This window comes from Leptonychotes weddellii, chromosome 9 (assembly GCF_054177405.1).
Source record: "Leptonychotes weddellii isolate Sample4059 chromosome 9, ASM5417740v2, whole genome shotgun sequence".
Taxonomy (NCBI): domain Eukaryota; kingdom Metazoa; phylum Chordata; class Mammalia; order Carnivora; family Phocidae; genus Leptonychotes; species Leptonychotes weddellii.
Genome location: NC_138377.1, coordinates 106,820,513 through 106,835,050, shown reverse-complemented (window position 1 = coordinate 106,835,050; position 14,538 = coordinate 106,820,513). Strand labels below are relative to the sequence as shown.

The 14,538-nt window shown below is 58.9% G+C and overlaps 9 non-coding genes across 9 annotated transcripts; all 9 read right to left on the bottom strand.

The window, feature by feature from the left end:
- Positions 1 to 917: 917 nt before the first annotated feature.
- On the bottom strand, positions 918 to 997 carry LOC115939485 (small nucleolar RNA SNORD115). The gene has a single exon (XR_004074289.2). It is a non-coding gene; the product is annotated as a small nucleolar RNA SNORD115 (small nucleolar RNA).
- A 1,590-nt stretch (positions 998 to 2,587) lies between these two features.
- LOC115939511 (small nucleolar RNA SNORD115) lies at positions 2,588 to 2,669 on the bottom strand. The gene has a single exon (XR_004074314.1). It is a non-coding gene; the product is annotated as a small nucleolar RNA SNORD115 (small nucleolar RNA).
- Positions 2,670 to 4,260: 1,591 nt separating this feature from the next.
- Positions 4,261 to 4,341, bottom strand: LOC115939513 (small nucleolar RNA SNORD115). The gene has a single exon (XR_004074316.1). It is a non-coding gene; the product is annotated as a small nucleolar RNA SNORD115 (small nucleolar RNA).
- Positions 4,342 to 5,895: 1,554 nt separating this feature from the next.
- Positions 5,896 to 5,976, bottom strand: LOC115939486 (small nucleolar RNA SNORD115). The gene has a single exon (XR_004074290.1). It is a non-coding gene; the product is annotated as a small nucleolar RNA SNORD115 (small nucleolar RNA).
- A 1,679-nt stretch (positions 5,977 to 7,655) lies between these two features.
- LOC115939501 (small nucleolar RNA SNORD115) lies at positions 7,656 to 7,736 on the bottom strand. The gene has a single exon (XR_004074305.1). It is a non-coding gene; the product is annotated as a small nucleolar RNA SNORD115 (small nucleolar RNA).
- Positions 7,737 to 9,324: 1,588 nt separating this feature from the next.
- Positions 9,325 to 9,405, bottom strand: LOC115939519 (small nucleolar RNA SNORD115). The gene has a single exon (XR_004074322.1). It is a non-coding gene; the product is annotated as a small nucleolar RNA SNORD115 (small nucleolar RNA).
- A 1,568-nt stretch (positions 9,406 to 10,973) lies between these two features.
- On the bottom strand, positions 10,974 to 11,054 carry LOC145723635 (small nucleolar RNA SNORD115). The gene has a single exon (XR_014148875.1). It is a non-coding gene; the product is annotated as a small nucleolar RNA SNORD115 (small nucleolar RNA).
- A 1,591-nt stretch (positions 11,055 to 12,645) lies between these two features.
- LOC115939500 (small nucleolar RNA SNORD115) lies at positions 12,646 to 12,726 on the bottom strand. The gene has a single exon (XR_004074304.1). It is a non-coding gene; the product is annotated as a small nucleolar RNA SNORD115 (small nucleolar RNA).
- Positions 12,727 to 14,300: 1,574 nt separating this feature from the next.
- Positions 14,301 to 14,381, bottom strand: LOC115939494 (small nucleolar RNA SNORD115). Its single transcript, XR_004074298.1, has one exon. It is a non-coding gene; the product is annotated as a small nucleolar RNA SNORD115 (small nucleolar RNA).
- Between the last annotated feature and the right edge of the window lie 157 nt (positions 14,382 to 14,538).

Below are 14,538 nucleotides of genomic sequence, written 5' to 3'. Positions count from 1 at the left end.
GCAAGAGAGCCCTCTCCCTACACCTGGGCCTCTTCTGGATCACTCCCTCAGGTCTAGAGTGCCACGACGATAGTCGCAGGGCCATCGCCTGTTGTGCCCAGGGACTTGAGATTCCCCTCCAAGTCCCGGTAAGCCCTTCCTGCTTCAGCGGCCTAAGGGATCGAGGAGGGTGCTCCCCAGATGCCCTGAAGGAGACCAAGCTCCTTGAGAGTTGGTTGCATGTGACAGGAGCTCTGGGCTCTCCTGCCCGGGGCACCTTGCCAAGGGCTGAGGCTTCAAGAACACCCCAGGGCCAAGAGGGACAGCCGCCAGTGGCCCCCAAGGGGCCAAAGTCCACCACCTGGATGGGAAATGGGGCACACCATGAAGCAGCAAGAGCCCTCAGCTGAATGTGGGCTGACGGTGGCATCCCTGCACTTTCTGGTCCTTGTCAGGGACCCGGCCAACATTTCACTACCCCTGAACATGGGATGGCCCAAGGGGGGACCTTTAAGGGGTAAGTCCACCCTCTCCAGACATCCAGGGCTCCTGGCCCAATGGCCATAGGGCCGCCTCCCAGACACAGGCCTCCCGAACCAACCCCAATGGCATCTGTGACCTCCCTGCAAGCCCAGTGGCTTCCACTCACCGACCATGGTTGAGGCCACATGGAGACCCTGGCCACCATGGCACACTGAAAGACACAAGGGGACCAGGGTTGTTAAGCAATGGCTCCCTGGGTGGCATCCTGGGAGGGGGAATGAGTCAGCAGGCTAGGCAGAAGGCCTGAGCACCTTTGGGCACCTGGAAGCACACAGTCACACCACGGCCACAGCGGGGAACCTCGAGGGAACAGTCGCTATAAGCCCCAAATAGCAGCTCTCCCCCAGGGCTGCGAGCATCTTCTGGATGCTGACCCAGTGATGGTCCCCTCCATTGGGCCTCAGTGTAATCCTTTTGAGCATGAATTTCAGGTCATCATCTCTCTTCAAGACATAAGAGTTCTCATCATTGACCCAAGCAAGGCAATGGAAATGCAGGCAGGTGCTCTCCCATCCCCCGAACCAGCTTACCCTGGGTGTTTACTGTAGAACGGGATGCCCTGGGAGGGGAGTGATGGCACGAGATGTTGGGCCTCTTGCTGGGGCTTGGCCTAGCAAGACTTGGACCTCAGGGCGGGGTCTTCATCTGGGGATGGCATCTGGGGAGTGAGGGGTAGGCCAGCTGTCAAAATGTCCTGCACTGGGGCACTTGTCCCTGCGGCCAAGTGCTGCCAGTCTGGAAAGCCTGGTGCCACATGGCAAGTTGTGAGAATTGCCAGCACACATCGGGGAACCAAAAGGAAGGGGCAGGCTACAGGAGCAGAGATGCCCATACCTGGACCCTGAAACAATGGAGAGTGTGGCCCCTGAGGGAGCCGAGCCTTGCTGATGCTGCCGCCCAGAAGGCCTGGCATACCGCTTCCCGAGAGGTAGCACACTGTGGTTGGGGAGCCAGTCTTGAAGGGTGCATTCCCTGGTAGGTAGGACCAGGCCTTTGCCCTCCCACAGATTGGCCATCTCTGGCACCTGGAGTTGGGGAAGTGACCTCGAGGACACGGGGATCCATGGCCCCCAGGGCCCCAAGGTCAGTGGAATGGATGCCAGGGTAATCACGTCCATGCAACCAAGGCATGCCATCCACTGTCTGCCATGCAGGGGGACCCTGTCCCTGCACCTGTTTGGCCTCTTCCTGGGATCACTCCCTCAGGTCTAGAGTGCTGTGACCATAGGCCCAGTGCCATCGCCTGTTGTGCCTAGGGATTCAAGATTCCCCTCCTAGGCCCAGTGGGCTCTTCCTGTCTATGCACCCCAAGGGATCAAGAGGGGAGCTCCCCAGCTGCCCCAAGTGGGCCCAAACTCCTTGGGAGTCAAGTGCATGCGACAGGAGCTCTGGGCTCTCCCGCCTGGGGCAACTTGCCAAGGACCAGCGCTTCAGGAACGCTCAGGGCCCAGGTAGACAGATGCCAGTGGCTCAAGAGGCCCACATCCACCATCTGGATGGGCCCATGGGGCACACCATGTAGCAGCAAGAGCCCTCAGCTGAACGTGGGCTGACGTTGGTGCCCTTACACTTTCCGGTCCTTGTCAGGGACCCACCCAAACATTTCCTTCCTCTGCACATGAGATGGTCCGAGGGCAGACTGTCAAGGGGGAAGTCCACCCTTTACAGACATCCAGGGCTGCCAATCCGATGTCCATGCAGCCGCCATCCAGGGACAGGTACCCGAAACCACCCCAATGGCATCTGCCGCTTCCCTCTAAGCCCAGTGGCTTCCACTCACCTGCCATGTTTGAAGCCGTGCAGAGACCCTGGCCACCATGGCCCACTGAAAGACACAAGAACCAGGTGCTAAACAATGGCTCCCCAGGAGGTGTCCTGGGAGGCAGAATGGGTCAGCAGGGAAGGTCGAAGGCCTGAGACCCTTTGGGCACTTGGAGGCCCAAAGAAAGACCACAGCCACAGTGGGGAACTTTGAGGGAACCGTGACCTCAAGCCCCAAACTACAGCACTCCCCCTGGACCCCAAGCAACCTTGGGATGTTGACCCCGGCATGGTACCCTCCATTGGATCTCAGAGTAATCCTATTGAGCATGATTTTTAGGTCATCATCTCTCTTCAGAGACAATATGAGTTCTCATCATTGACCCAAGCAAGGCAGTGATGACGCAGCGGGTGTTATGCCATCCCCTGAACCTGCTTTCTGGGGTGCTTATTGTAGAGCGGGATGCCCCGGGGGGGTGTGGATGGAGTCATGAGACTGCGCCTCTTGCAGGGGCTGGGCCTAGCAAGATGTGGCCCTCAGGGAGGAATCTTCGTCTGGGGATTCCATCTGGGAAGAGAGGGGTATGCCAAGTGTCAGAACACCCTGCTGCGTGGCACATGCCCCTGCAGCCAAGAAGTGCCAGTCCCGAAAGCTTGGCATCCCATGGCAAGGCTTTAGGCTGGCTGGCACATAGTGGGTGACTCTAAGGAAGGGGCAGGCTATAGGAGCAGAGATGCCCATACCTGGACCCTGAAAAAGCTGGAGAGTGTGGTCCCTGAAGGAAATGAGCCTTGTTGATGCTGCCCCCCAGAAGAAGGCACAGCACACATGCTTCCCAAGAGGTAGCAACCTGTGGGTGTGGGGCCAGTCATGAAGGGTGCGTGCCGTGGTAGGTAGGTCCAGGCCCTCGCCCTCCCATGTATTGGCCATCTGTCACACCCCGAGCCTGGCAGGTGCCCTTGAGGACATGGAGAGCCATGGCCCCAGGGTCCCCAGGGCAGAGGAATGGATACAGGGCCAACTGCATGCATGCAAACAGGTCACGCCACCCACTGACCCCTTGCAGGGGGGCCCTCTCCCGGTATCTGCTGGGCCTCTTCCTAGGATCACTTCCTCAGGTCTAGAGGGCCACTGCGTGAGGCACAGGGCCATCGCCTGTTGCACCCAGGAACTCAAGATTCCCCTCTTTGGCCTGGTGGGCCCTTTCTGTCTTGACAGCCCAAGGGATCAAGGAAGAGTGCTCCCCACCTGGTCCGAGGAGGCCTAAGTTCCTTGGGAGTTGGGTGCGTGCAACAGAAGCTCTGGGCTGTCCCACCTGGGTCACCTTGGCAAGGGCCAGGGCTTCAGGAACAGCCCAGGGCCGAGGGGGACAGCCGCCAGTGGCCCAAGAGGCCCAGGTCCACCATCTGGACAGGCCAATGCATCACAACATGAAGCAGGATGAGCTCTCTGCTGAACGTGGGCTGGCGGCGGTGTCCTTGAACTTTCCGGTCCTTGTCAGGGATACGGCCAAACTTTCCCTTCCCTTGCAGGTGGGATGGCCCAAGGGTGGACCTTCCAGAAGTAAGTCCACCCTCACCATAAATCCAGGGCTACCAGACCTAAGCCCATGCAGCTGCCACCAAGATACCAGTCTCCCAAACCCACCCCTATGGCTTCTTGGCCTCCCTCCAAGGCCAATGGCTTCCAATCACCTTCCATGGTTGAGACCGCATGGAGACCCTGGCCACCACAGACCGCAGAAACACAAGGAGTCCAGGATTGCGAAGCAATGGCTCCCTTGGAGGCATCCTGGTAGGAGGAATAATTCAGCAGGCAAGGCCAAAAGCCTGAGCACCTTTGGGCACCTGGAGGCCCACAGTCAGTCCATAGCCACAGCAGGGACCCCCGAGGGATCGGTCACCTCAAGCCCCAAACTGCAGTGGTCCCCCAGGGCCCTGAGCATCCTCAGGATGCTGATGTTGGATGGACCCAATGGGCCTCAGTGTAATCCTATTGAGCATGATTTTTAGGTCATCATCTTTCTTCGAGACAGTATGAGCTCTCAACATTCACCCATGGAAGGCAGTAGCAATGCAGGTGGGACTCTCTTGTCCCCCGAATCAGCTTACCAGGGGAACTTACTGTAGAGTGGACTACCCTGGAGGGTTCCAGGGCAGGAGACTTTGGGTCAGTTGCCAGGGCTGGGCCTAGGAAGATTTGGCCCTCAGGGCGGGATCTTCATCTGGGTACGTGATCTGGGGAGAGACGGTAGGCCTGGTGTCAAAACGCCATTCTCCAGGGCACCTACCCCTGTGGCCAAGAGCTGCCAGTCCCAAAATTGTGGCGCCACCTAGCAAGGGTTCGGGCTGGATGGCACACAGCGGGAACCATAAGAAAGGAGCAGGCTTCAGGAGCCGAGATGCCCATACCTGGACCACAAAACAACGGAGAGCATGGCCCCTGAGGGAGCCAAGCCTTGCTGAGGCTTCCCCCCAGGAGAAGGCCAGCACACAGGCTATCTGAGTGGTAGCATGGTGTAGGAGCAGGGCATGGTATGCAAGGAGCTTGTCCTGGTAGGTAGGACCAAGGCCTCACCCTCCCATGGATTGGCCATCTATGACACCCGAAGCTAGGCAGGTGCCCTCCAGGACATGGGAAGCCATGACCCCAGGGTCCCCAGGGTAGAGGAATGGATGCTGGGCCAAACACATGCATGCAACCAAGGCATGCTGTTACCTGCCTGCCACGCAGTGGGGGGCCTCTCCCTGCACCTGCTGAGTCTCTTCCCCTAGATAACTCCATTAAGTCTAGAGTGTCAGGGCGAGAGCCCCAGGGCCATCACCTGTTGTGCCCAGGGACTTGAGATTCCCCTCCTAGATCCGGTGGGCCCTTCCTGTCTCAGTAGCTCAAGGGATCGGGGAGGGGAACTCCCAGCTGCCCTGAGGGGGCCCAAACTCCTTGGGAGTCGGGTGCATGCGACAGGAACTCTGGGCTCTTCTGCCCAGGACACCTTGCCAAGTGCCAGGGCCTCAGCAAAAGCCGAGGGCTGAGGTGGACAGCCGCCAGTGGTCCCACACAGCCCACGTCCACCATCTGGATGGGCCCATGGGGAACACCATGAAGCAGCAAGATCCTTCAGGTGAACTGGGTGACGGTGGCATCCCTGCACTTTCTTGTCCTTGTAAGGGACCCGGCCTATCTTTCGTTTCCCCTGCATGTGGGATGGCCCAAGGGCGGACCATCAAGGGGGAAGTCCACCCTCTCTGGACATCCAGGGCTCCCAGCCATATTCTCTCACGACCCACCCCAATGACATCTGCAGCCTCCCTCCAAGTGCAGTGGCTTCCATTCACCTGCCATGGTTGTGGCCGTGCCAAGACACGGGCCTCCATGGCCCAAGAAAGACACAAGGAGATCAGGGTTGCAAAGCAATGGCTCCTCTGGAGGGGTACTTGGAGGACAAATGGGTCGGTAGGCAAGCCCGAAGGCTTGATCCACTCATGGGCACCTGGAGGCCCACAGTCAGTTCATAGTCACAGTGGGGAGCCTTGAGGGAATGGTCACCTCAAGCCCCAATCTGCAGCTCTGAGCATCCTCAGGATGCTGACCACGGCATGATCCCCTCCATTGGGCCTCAGAGTAATCCTATTGAGCATGATTTTTAGGTCATCATCTCTCTTCAAGACATTATGAGTTCTCATCATTGACCCAAGGAAGGCAGTGGCAACGCAGGTGGGCACTCCCCTGTCCCACGAACCTGCTTACCACTGGTGCTTAATGTAGAGTGGGATGTCCAGGGGGAGGGGTGGGGGCACGAGATTTTGGGCATCTTGCAGTGCCTGGGCATAGCAAGACTTGGCCTTCAGGGTGGGATCCTCATTTGGGGACAGGATCTGGGGAAAGAAGGGTAGGCGAGGTGTCAAAACCCACTGCTCCCAGGCACCTGCCATTGTAGCCAAGAGTTGCCAGTCTGGAAATCCTGGCATCACATGGCAAGGTGTGAGGCCGGCTGGCATATGGTGGGGGACTGCACAGAAGGGGCAAGCAACAGGAGCAGAAATGTCCATACCTAGACCACGAAACAACAAAGACCATGGCCCTCATGAGAGCTGAGCTTTGCTGATGCTGCCCCCCAGAAGCCCCACAGGCTTCCTGAAAGGTAGCACGCTGTGGACTCTGGGCCAGGCATAAAGGGTGGGTGCCCTGGTATGTACAGTTAGGGCCTCGCCCTCCCACGGATTGGCCATCTCTGACACCCGGAATTGGGCTGGTGCCCTCAAGGACATGGGGACCCACAGCCCTCAGGGTCCCGAGGGCAGAGGAATGGATGCTGCGCTAACAGCGTGCTCACAACCAGGCATGCCGCCCATTCCCACTGTGCACGGGGGCCTTCTCCCTGCACCGCTGGACCTCATTGCCGGGATCACTCCCTCAGATCTAGATTGCCGCGATGATAGGCCCAAGGACATCGCCTGTTGTGCCGAGGGACTCAAGATTACCCTCCTAGGTCAGGTTGGCCCTTCCTGTCTCGGCAGCCCAAGGGATTGGAGAGGGGAACTCCCCAGTTCCCCGAGGGGGCCCAAGCTCCTTGGGAGTTGGGTGCATGTGACAGGAGCTCTGTGCTCCCTGGCCAGGGCAACTTGCCAAGGTCCGGGGCCTCATGAACACCCCAGGTCTGAGGGGGACAACCACCAGTGGCCCCAAGGGGCCTATATCCACCATCTGGATGGGCACATGGGGCACACTGTGAAGCAGCAAGGTCCCTCAGCTAATTGTTGGCTGACAGGGGTGTCCCTGCCCTTTCTGGTCCTTGTCAGGGGCCCGGCCAATCTTTTGATTCCCCTGCACCTGGGATGGCCCAAGGGCGGACCTTCAATGGGGAAATCCACCCTCTCCGGCCATCCAGGTTTCCCAGCCTGACCCTCATGTGGGCACCCCCAGACACAGGCCTCCTGCACACATTCTGGACAGTGTCTATGGCCTCCCTCGAAGCCCAGTGACTCCACTCATCTACCATGTTTGTGGCCACACTGAGACCCTGGCCACCCGAAACCACCCCAATGGTGTCTGAGACCTCCCACCAAGCCAGTGGCTTCCAATCACCTGCCATGGTTGAGGCCGCACAGAGACCCTGGCCACCATGGCCCAGTGAAAGAAACAAGGAGCCCAGGGTCGTTAAGCAATGACTCCCTGGGAGGCGTCCTAGGAGGGGGAATGGGTCAGCAGCCAGGGAGAAGGCTTGATCCCCTTGTGGGCACCTTGAGGCCCACAGTAATGCACAACCAACATGGGGAGCTTCAAGGGATCGGTCACTTCAAGCCCCAAAATGCAGCGCTCCCCCAGGGCCCCCAGCATCCTCGGGATGCTGATCCAGGGTTGACCCTCCATTAGGCCTCAGCATAATCCAATTGAGCATGATTTTTAGGTCATCATCTCTCTTTGAGACAATATGAGTTCTCATCATTGACCCAAGGAAGGTAGTGATGACATAGGCGGGCATTATGCTGTCCCCCGAAACTGCTTTCTGGGGTGCTTACTGTAGAGCGGGATGCCCCGGGGGGGACGGAGTCATGAGACTTTGGGCCTCTTGCAGGGGCTGAGCCTAGCAAGACTTGGCCCTCAGGGCGGAATCTTCATCTGGGGACACGATCTGGGGAGAGAGGGGTAGGCCAGGTGTCAGAACACCCTGCTGTGTGGAACCTGCCCCTGCAGCCACAAAGTGCTGGTCCCAAAGGCCTGGTGCCCCATGGCAAGGCTTTAGGCCGGCCAGCCCATAGTGGGTGACCTTAAGGAAGGGGCAGTCTATAGAAGCAGAGATGCCCATACATGGACCCCGAGAAAATGGAGAGCGTGGCCCCTGAAGGAGCCGAGCCTTTTTGATGCTGCCCCCCAGAAGAAGGCATGGCACACACGTTTCCCGAGAGGTAGCACGCTGTGTGTGCGGGGCCAGTTGTGAAGGGTGCATGCCCTGGTAGGTAGGTTCAGGCCCTCGCCTTCCCATGTATTGGCCATCTGTCGAACCCTGAGCCTGGCAGGTGCTCTCAAGGACATGGAGAGCCACGGCCCAGGGTCCCCAGGGCAGAGGAATGGATACAGGGCCAACTGCATGCCTGCAACCAGGTCATGCTGCCCACTGACCCCTTGCAGGGGGGCCCTCTCCCTGTATCTGATGGGCCTCTTCCTGGGATCACTACCTCAGGTCTAGAGTGCCGCTGCGTGAGGCCCAGTGCTATCGCCTGTTGCACCCAGAAACTCAAGATTCCCCTCTTTGGCCTGGTGGGCCCTTTCTGTCTTGACAGCCCAAGGGATCAAGGAAGAGAGCTCCCCACCTGGTCCGAGGAGGCCCAAGCTCCTTGGAAGTTGGGTGCATGCGACAGAAGCTTTGGGCTGTCCCACCTGGGTCACCTTGGCAAGGGCCAGGGCTTCAGGAACAGCCCAGGGCCAAGGGGGACAGCCGCCAGTGGCCCAAGAGGCCCAGGTCCACCATCTGGACAGGCCAATGCGTCACATGAAGCAGCACGAGCCCTCAGCTGAACATGGGCTGACGGTGGTGTCCCTGCACTTTCCGGTCCTTGTCAGGGACACGGCCGAACTTTCCCTTCCCTTGCAGGTGGGATGGCCCAAGGGTGGACCTTCAAGAGGTAAGTCCACCCTCACCATAAATCCAGGGCAACCAGCCCTAAGCTCATGCAGCTGCCACCCAGATACCAGTCTCCCAAACCCACCCCTATGGCTTCTTGGCCTCCCTCCAAGGCCAATGGCTTCCAATCACCTTCCATGGTTGAGACCGCATGGAGACCCTGGCCACCACAGACCACAGAAACACAAGGAGTCCAGGATTGCGAAGCAATGGCTCCCTTGGAGGCATCCTGGTAGGAGGAATAATTCAGCAGGCAAGGCCGAAAGCCTGAGCACCTTTGGGCACCTGGAGGCCCACAGTCAGTCCATAGCCACAGCAGGGACCCCCGAGGGATCGGTCACCTCAAGCCCCAAACTGCAGTGGTCCCCCAGGGCCCCGAGCATCCTCGGGATGCTGACGTCGGATGGACCCTGCCAATGGGACTCAGCGTAATTCTATTGAGCATGATTTTGAGGTCATCATCTCTCTTTGAGACAATATGAGCTCTCATCATTCACCCATGGAAGGCAGTAGCAATGCAGGGGGGCACTCCCTTGTCCCCCGAATCCACTTACCGGGGGAGCTTACTGTAGAGTGGATTACCCTGGAGGGTGTCAGGGCAGGAGACATTGGGCCAGTTGCCAGGGCTGGGCCTAGGAAGATTTGGCCCTCAAGGTGGGATCTTTGTCTGGATACGTGATCTGGGGAGAGACGGTAGGCCTGGTGTCAAAACGCCATTCTCCGGGGCACCTACCCCTGTGGCCAAGAGCTGCCAGTCCCAAAATTGTGGCACTGCCTGGCAAGGCTTCAGGCCGGACGGCACACGGCGGGAACTGCAAGAAAGGGGCAATCTACAGGAGCCGAGATGCCCATACCTGGACCCCGAAACAATGGAAAGCGTGGCCCCTGAGGGAGCCAAGTTTTGCTGAGGCTGCACCCCAGGAAAAGACCCAGCACACAGGCTACCTGAGAGGTAGCATGGTTTGGGAGTGACGCATGGCATGGAGGGATCTTGTCCTTGTAGGTAGGGCCAAGGCCTCACCCTCCCACGGATTGGCCATCTGTGACACCCTCGAGGGCAGGTGCCGTAGAGGACATGGGAAGCCATGGCCCCCAGGGTCCCCAGGGCAGAGGAATGGATGCTGGGCCAAACATGTGCATGGAACCAAGGCATGCAGTGTACTACCTGTCATGCAGTGGGGGGCCTCTCCCTACACCTGCTGAGTCTCTTCCCCTGGATAACTCCATTAAGCCTAGAGTGTCAGGGCGAGAGCCCCAGGGCCATCGCCTGTTGTGCCCAGGAACTTGAGATTCCCCTCCTAGACCCAGTGGGCCCTTGCTGTCTCAGTAGCCCAAGGGATCGGGGAGGGGAGCTCCCAGCTGCCCTGAGGGGGCCCAAACTCCTTGGGAGTCGGGTGCATGTGACAGGAACTCTGGGCTCTTCTGCCCAGGACACCTTGCCAAGTGCCAGGGCTTCAGCAAAAGCCAAGGGCTGAGGTGGACAGCCGCCAGTGGTCCCACAAGGCTCATGTCCACCATCTGGATGGGCCCATGGGGAACACCATGAAGCAGCAAGATCCCTCAGGTGAACTGGGTGATGATGGCGTCCCTGCACTTTCTAGTCCTTGTAAGGCACCCGGCCCAACTTTTGTTTCCCCTGCATGTGGGATGGCCCAAGGGCAGACCATCAAGGGGGAAGTCCACCCTCTCCGGACATCCAGGGCTTCCAGCCATATTCCCTCACAACCTACCCCAACAACATCTGCGGCCTCCCTCCAAGTGCAGTGGCTTCCACTCACCTGCCATTGTTGTGGCTGCGCAGAGACACTGGCCACAATGGTCCTCTGAAAGACACAAGGAGATCAGGGTTGCAAAGCAATGGCTTTCAGTAGGTGTCCTTGGAGGTAGAATGGGTCAGCAGAGAAGGCCGAAGGTTAGATCCACTTGTGGGCACCTGGAGGCCCACAGTCAGTTCATAGCCACAGTGGGGAGCCTTGAAGGAATGGTTGCCTCAAGCCCCAACCTGCAGCACTCTCCCAGGGCCCCGAGCATCCTCGGGATGCTGACCCTGGCATTTTTCCCTCCATTGGGCCTCAGCGTAATCCTATTGAGCATGATTTTTAGGTCATCATCTCTCTTTGAGACATTATGAGTTCTCATCATTGATCCAAGGAAGGCAGTGGTGATGTGGGGTGCTCTCCCGTCCCCTGAACCTGCTTACCAGGGGTGCTTAATGTAGAGTGGGATGTCCAGGGGGAGGGGTGTAGGCAGGAGACATTGGGCATCTTGCAGTGCCTGGGCCTAGCAAAACTTGGCCCTCAAGGCAGGATCTTTGTCTGGCAACAGGATCTGGGGAGAGAAGGGTAGCCAATGTGTCAAAATGCAGTGCTCCAGGGCACCTGCCATTGTAGCCAAGAGCTGCCAGTCTGGAAACCCTGGTGCTGTGTGGCAAGGTGTGAGGTTGGCCAGCATACGGTGGGAGACCGCATGGAAGGGGCAAGCTACAGGAGCAGAAATGCCCATACCTGGACCGCAAAACAACAGAGAGCGTGGCCCTCATGAGAGCCAAGCTTTGCTGATGCTGCCCCCCAGAAGGCCCGGCACACAGGCTTCCTGACAGGTAGCACACTGTGGAATCTGGGCCAGGCATGAAGGGTGGGTGCCCTGGTATGTACAGTCAGGCTCTTGCCATCCCACGAATTGGCCATCTCTGACACCCAGAGGTGGGCTGGTGCCCTCGAGGACATGGGGACCCTCGGCCCTCAGGGTCCCAAGGGCAGAGGAATGGTTGCTGAGCTAACAGCATGCTCGCAACCAGACATGCCGCCCATTCTCACTGTGCACGGGGGCCCTCTCCCTGCACCTCTTGGGCCTCATAACCAGGATCACTCCCTAGATCTTAGGTGACCTGACGATAGGCCCAAGGACATCACCTGTTGTGCCCAGGGACTCAAGATTACCCTCCTAGGCCAGGTTGGCCCTTCCTATCTTGGCAGCCCAAGGGATTGCAGATGGGAGCTCCCTAGTTGCCCTGGGGCCCCAAGCTCCTTGGGAGTTGGGTGCATGCGACAGGAGCTCTGAGCTCTCCGGCCCAGGGCAACTTGCCAAGGACTGGGGCCTCATGAACACCCCAGGACAAAGGGGGACAACTGCCAGTGGCCCCAAGGGGCCTATATCCACCATCTGGATGGGCACATGGGGCACACCGTGAAGCAGGGAGGTCCCTCAGCTAATCGTTGCCTGACAGCGGCGTCCCTGCACTTTCCAGCCCTTGTCAGGGACCTGGCCATTCTTTCGATTCCCCTGCACCTGGGATGGCCCAAGGGCGGACCTTCAATGGGGAAATCCACCCTCTTCGGCCGTCCAGGTTTCCCAACCCGACCCTTATGTGGCCGCCCCCAGACACAGGCCTCCCGCACCCACTATGGATGGCGGCTATGGCCTCCCTCAAAGCCCAGTAGCTCCACTCACCTGCCACGTTTGTGGCCACACCGAGACCCTTGCCACGAAGGCCTGCTGAAAGACACAAAGAGACCAGGGCTGCTAAGCAGTAGCTCCCCGGAAGGCGTCCTTGGATGGGGGATGGGTCTGCAGGCAAGGCCAAAGCCCCGAGCACCTCTTGGGCACCTGGAGGGCCACAGTCAAGCCACAGCCAAAGTGGGGAGGCTTGAGGGATTGGTCACTTCAAGCCCCAAACTGCAGCACTTCCCCAGTGTCCTGAGCATCTTCAGGATGCTGACTCCGAGATGGTCCTTCCACTGGGCCTCAGTGTAATCCTATTGAGCATGATTTTTAGGTCATCATCTCTCTTCAAGACAATATGAGTTCTCATCATTGACCCAAGCAAGGTAATGGCAATGCCAGCAAGCCCTCTCCCGCCCCCTGAACCCTCTTACCCAGGGTGCTTACTGTAGAGTGGGATGCCCTGGTGGGGGGTGGGGACCCAAGGCATTGGGATTCCTGCCATGGCTTGGCCTAACAAGACTTGAATCTCAGGGCAGGAACTTCATCTAGGGACAGGATCTGTGGAGAGAGTAGTAGTCTAGGTGTCAAAATGTCCTGCTGTGGGGCACCTGTGTCAGCTGCCAAAAGCTGCCAGTTCTGAAAGCTTGGTTCTGCATGGCAAGGCGTTAGGCAGACCAGCACACGGCAGAGGACCGCAAGGAGGGGCAGGCTACAGGAGCAGAGATGCCCATACCTGGACGCCTAAACAATGGAGAGGGTCGCCCCCGAGGGAGCCGAGTGTTGCGGATGCTGCCACCAGGAGAAGGCCCAGCACATAGTCTTCCCAAGAGGTGGCACGCTGTGGGCACAGGCCCAGGCGTGAAGTATGCATGCTGTGGTAGCTAGGGCCAGGCCCTCGCCATCCCATGGATTGGTCATCTGTTGCACCCGGAGATGGGCAGGTGCTTCCCCAGGGCCTCCAGGGAAGAGGAATGAGTGCCGGGCCAAACACGTGCTCCCAATCAAGGAGGGCCGCCCACTGTCCACCATGCAAGGGAGGCCTCTTCCTGCACCCGCTGGGCCTCTTCCCTAGGATCACTCCCTCAGGACTAGAGAGCCCCAGAGAGAGGCCCAGGGCCATCACTTGTTGCGTCCAGGGATTCTCGATTCCCCTCCAAGGCCCGGCAGGCCCTATCCAGTCTCAGTGGCCCAAGGGATCAGGAAGGGAAGCTCTCCTGCTGCCACAAGAGGGACCAAGTTCCTTGGGAGTCAGGTGCATGCAATAGGAGCTCGGGGCTCTCACGCTTGGGGCATCTTGCCAACGGCTGTGGCTTCAGGAACAACCCAGGGCTGAGAAGGACAGCCGCCAATGGCCCCAAGGGGCCCACATCCACCATCTGGACAGATCCATGGGGCACACCATGAAGCAGCAAGAGCCCTCACCTGATAGTTGGCTGACAGCATCGTCCCTGCACTTTCTGGTCCTTGTTAGGGACCGGTCAACATTTCACTTCCCCTGCACGTGGAATGATCCAAGGGTGGACCTTTGAGGGGGAAGTCCTCCCTCTCCTGACATCCAGGGCTCCCAGCCTGATGCCCATGCAGCCGCCACCCAGACCCAGCCTCCCAAAACAACCCCAATGGTGTCTGAGACCTCCCACCAAGCCAGTGGCTTCCAATCTCCTGCCATGGTTGAGGCTGCACAGAGACCCTGGCCACCATGGCCCAGTGAAAGAAACAAGGAGCCCAGGGTTGCTAAGCAATGGCTTCCTGGGAGGCGTCCTAGGAGGGGGAATGGGTTGGCAGGCAAGACCGAAGGCTTGATCTCCTCGTGGGCACCTTGAGGCCCACAGTAAGGCAAAACCAATATGGGGAGCTTCAAGGGATAGGTCGCTTCAAGCCCCAAACTGCAGCACTCCCCCAGGGCCCCCAGCATCCTCAGGATGCTGATCCTGGATTGGCCCCTCCATTGGGCCTCAGAGTAATCCTATTGAGCATGATTTTTAGGTCATCATCTCTCTTTGAGACAATATGTGTTCTCATCATTGACCCAAGGAAGGCAGTGGCGACCCGAGTGGGCGCTCTCCATCCCCCAAAACTGCTCATCAGGGGTACCTACTGTAGAGCAGGTTATCCTGGGGGCATGGAGAGGCATGAGACATTGGGCCTCTTGCTGGTGCTGGGCCTAGCAATACTTGGCCCTCGGGGC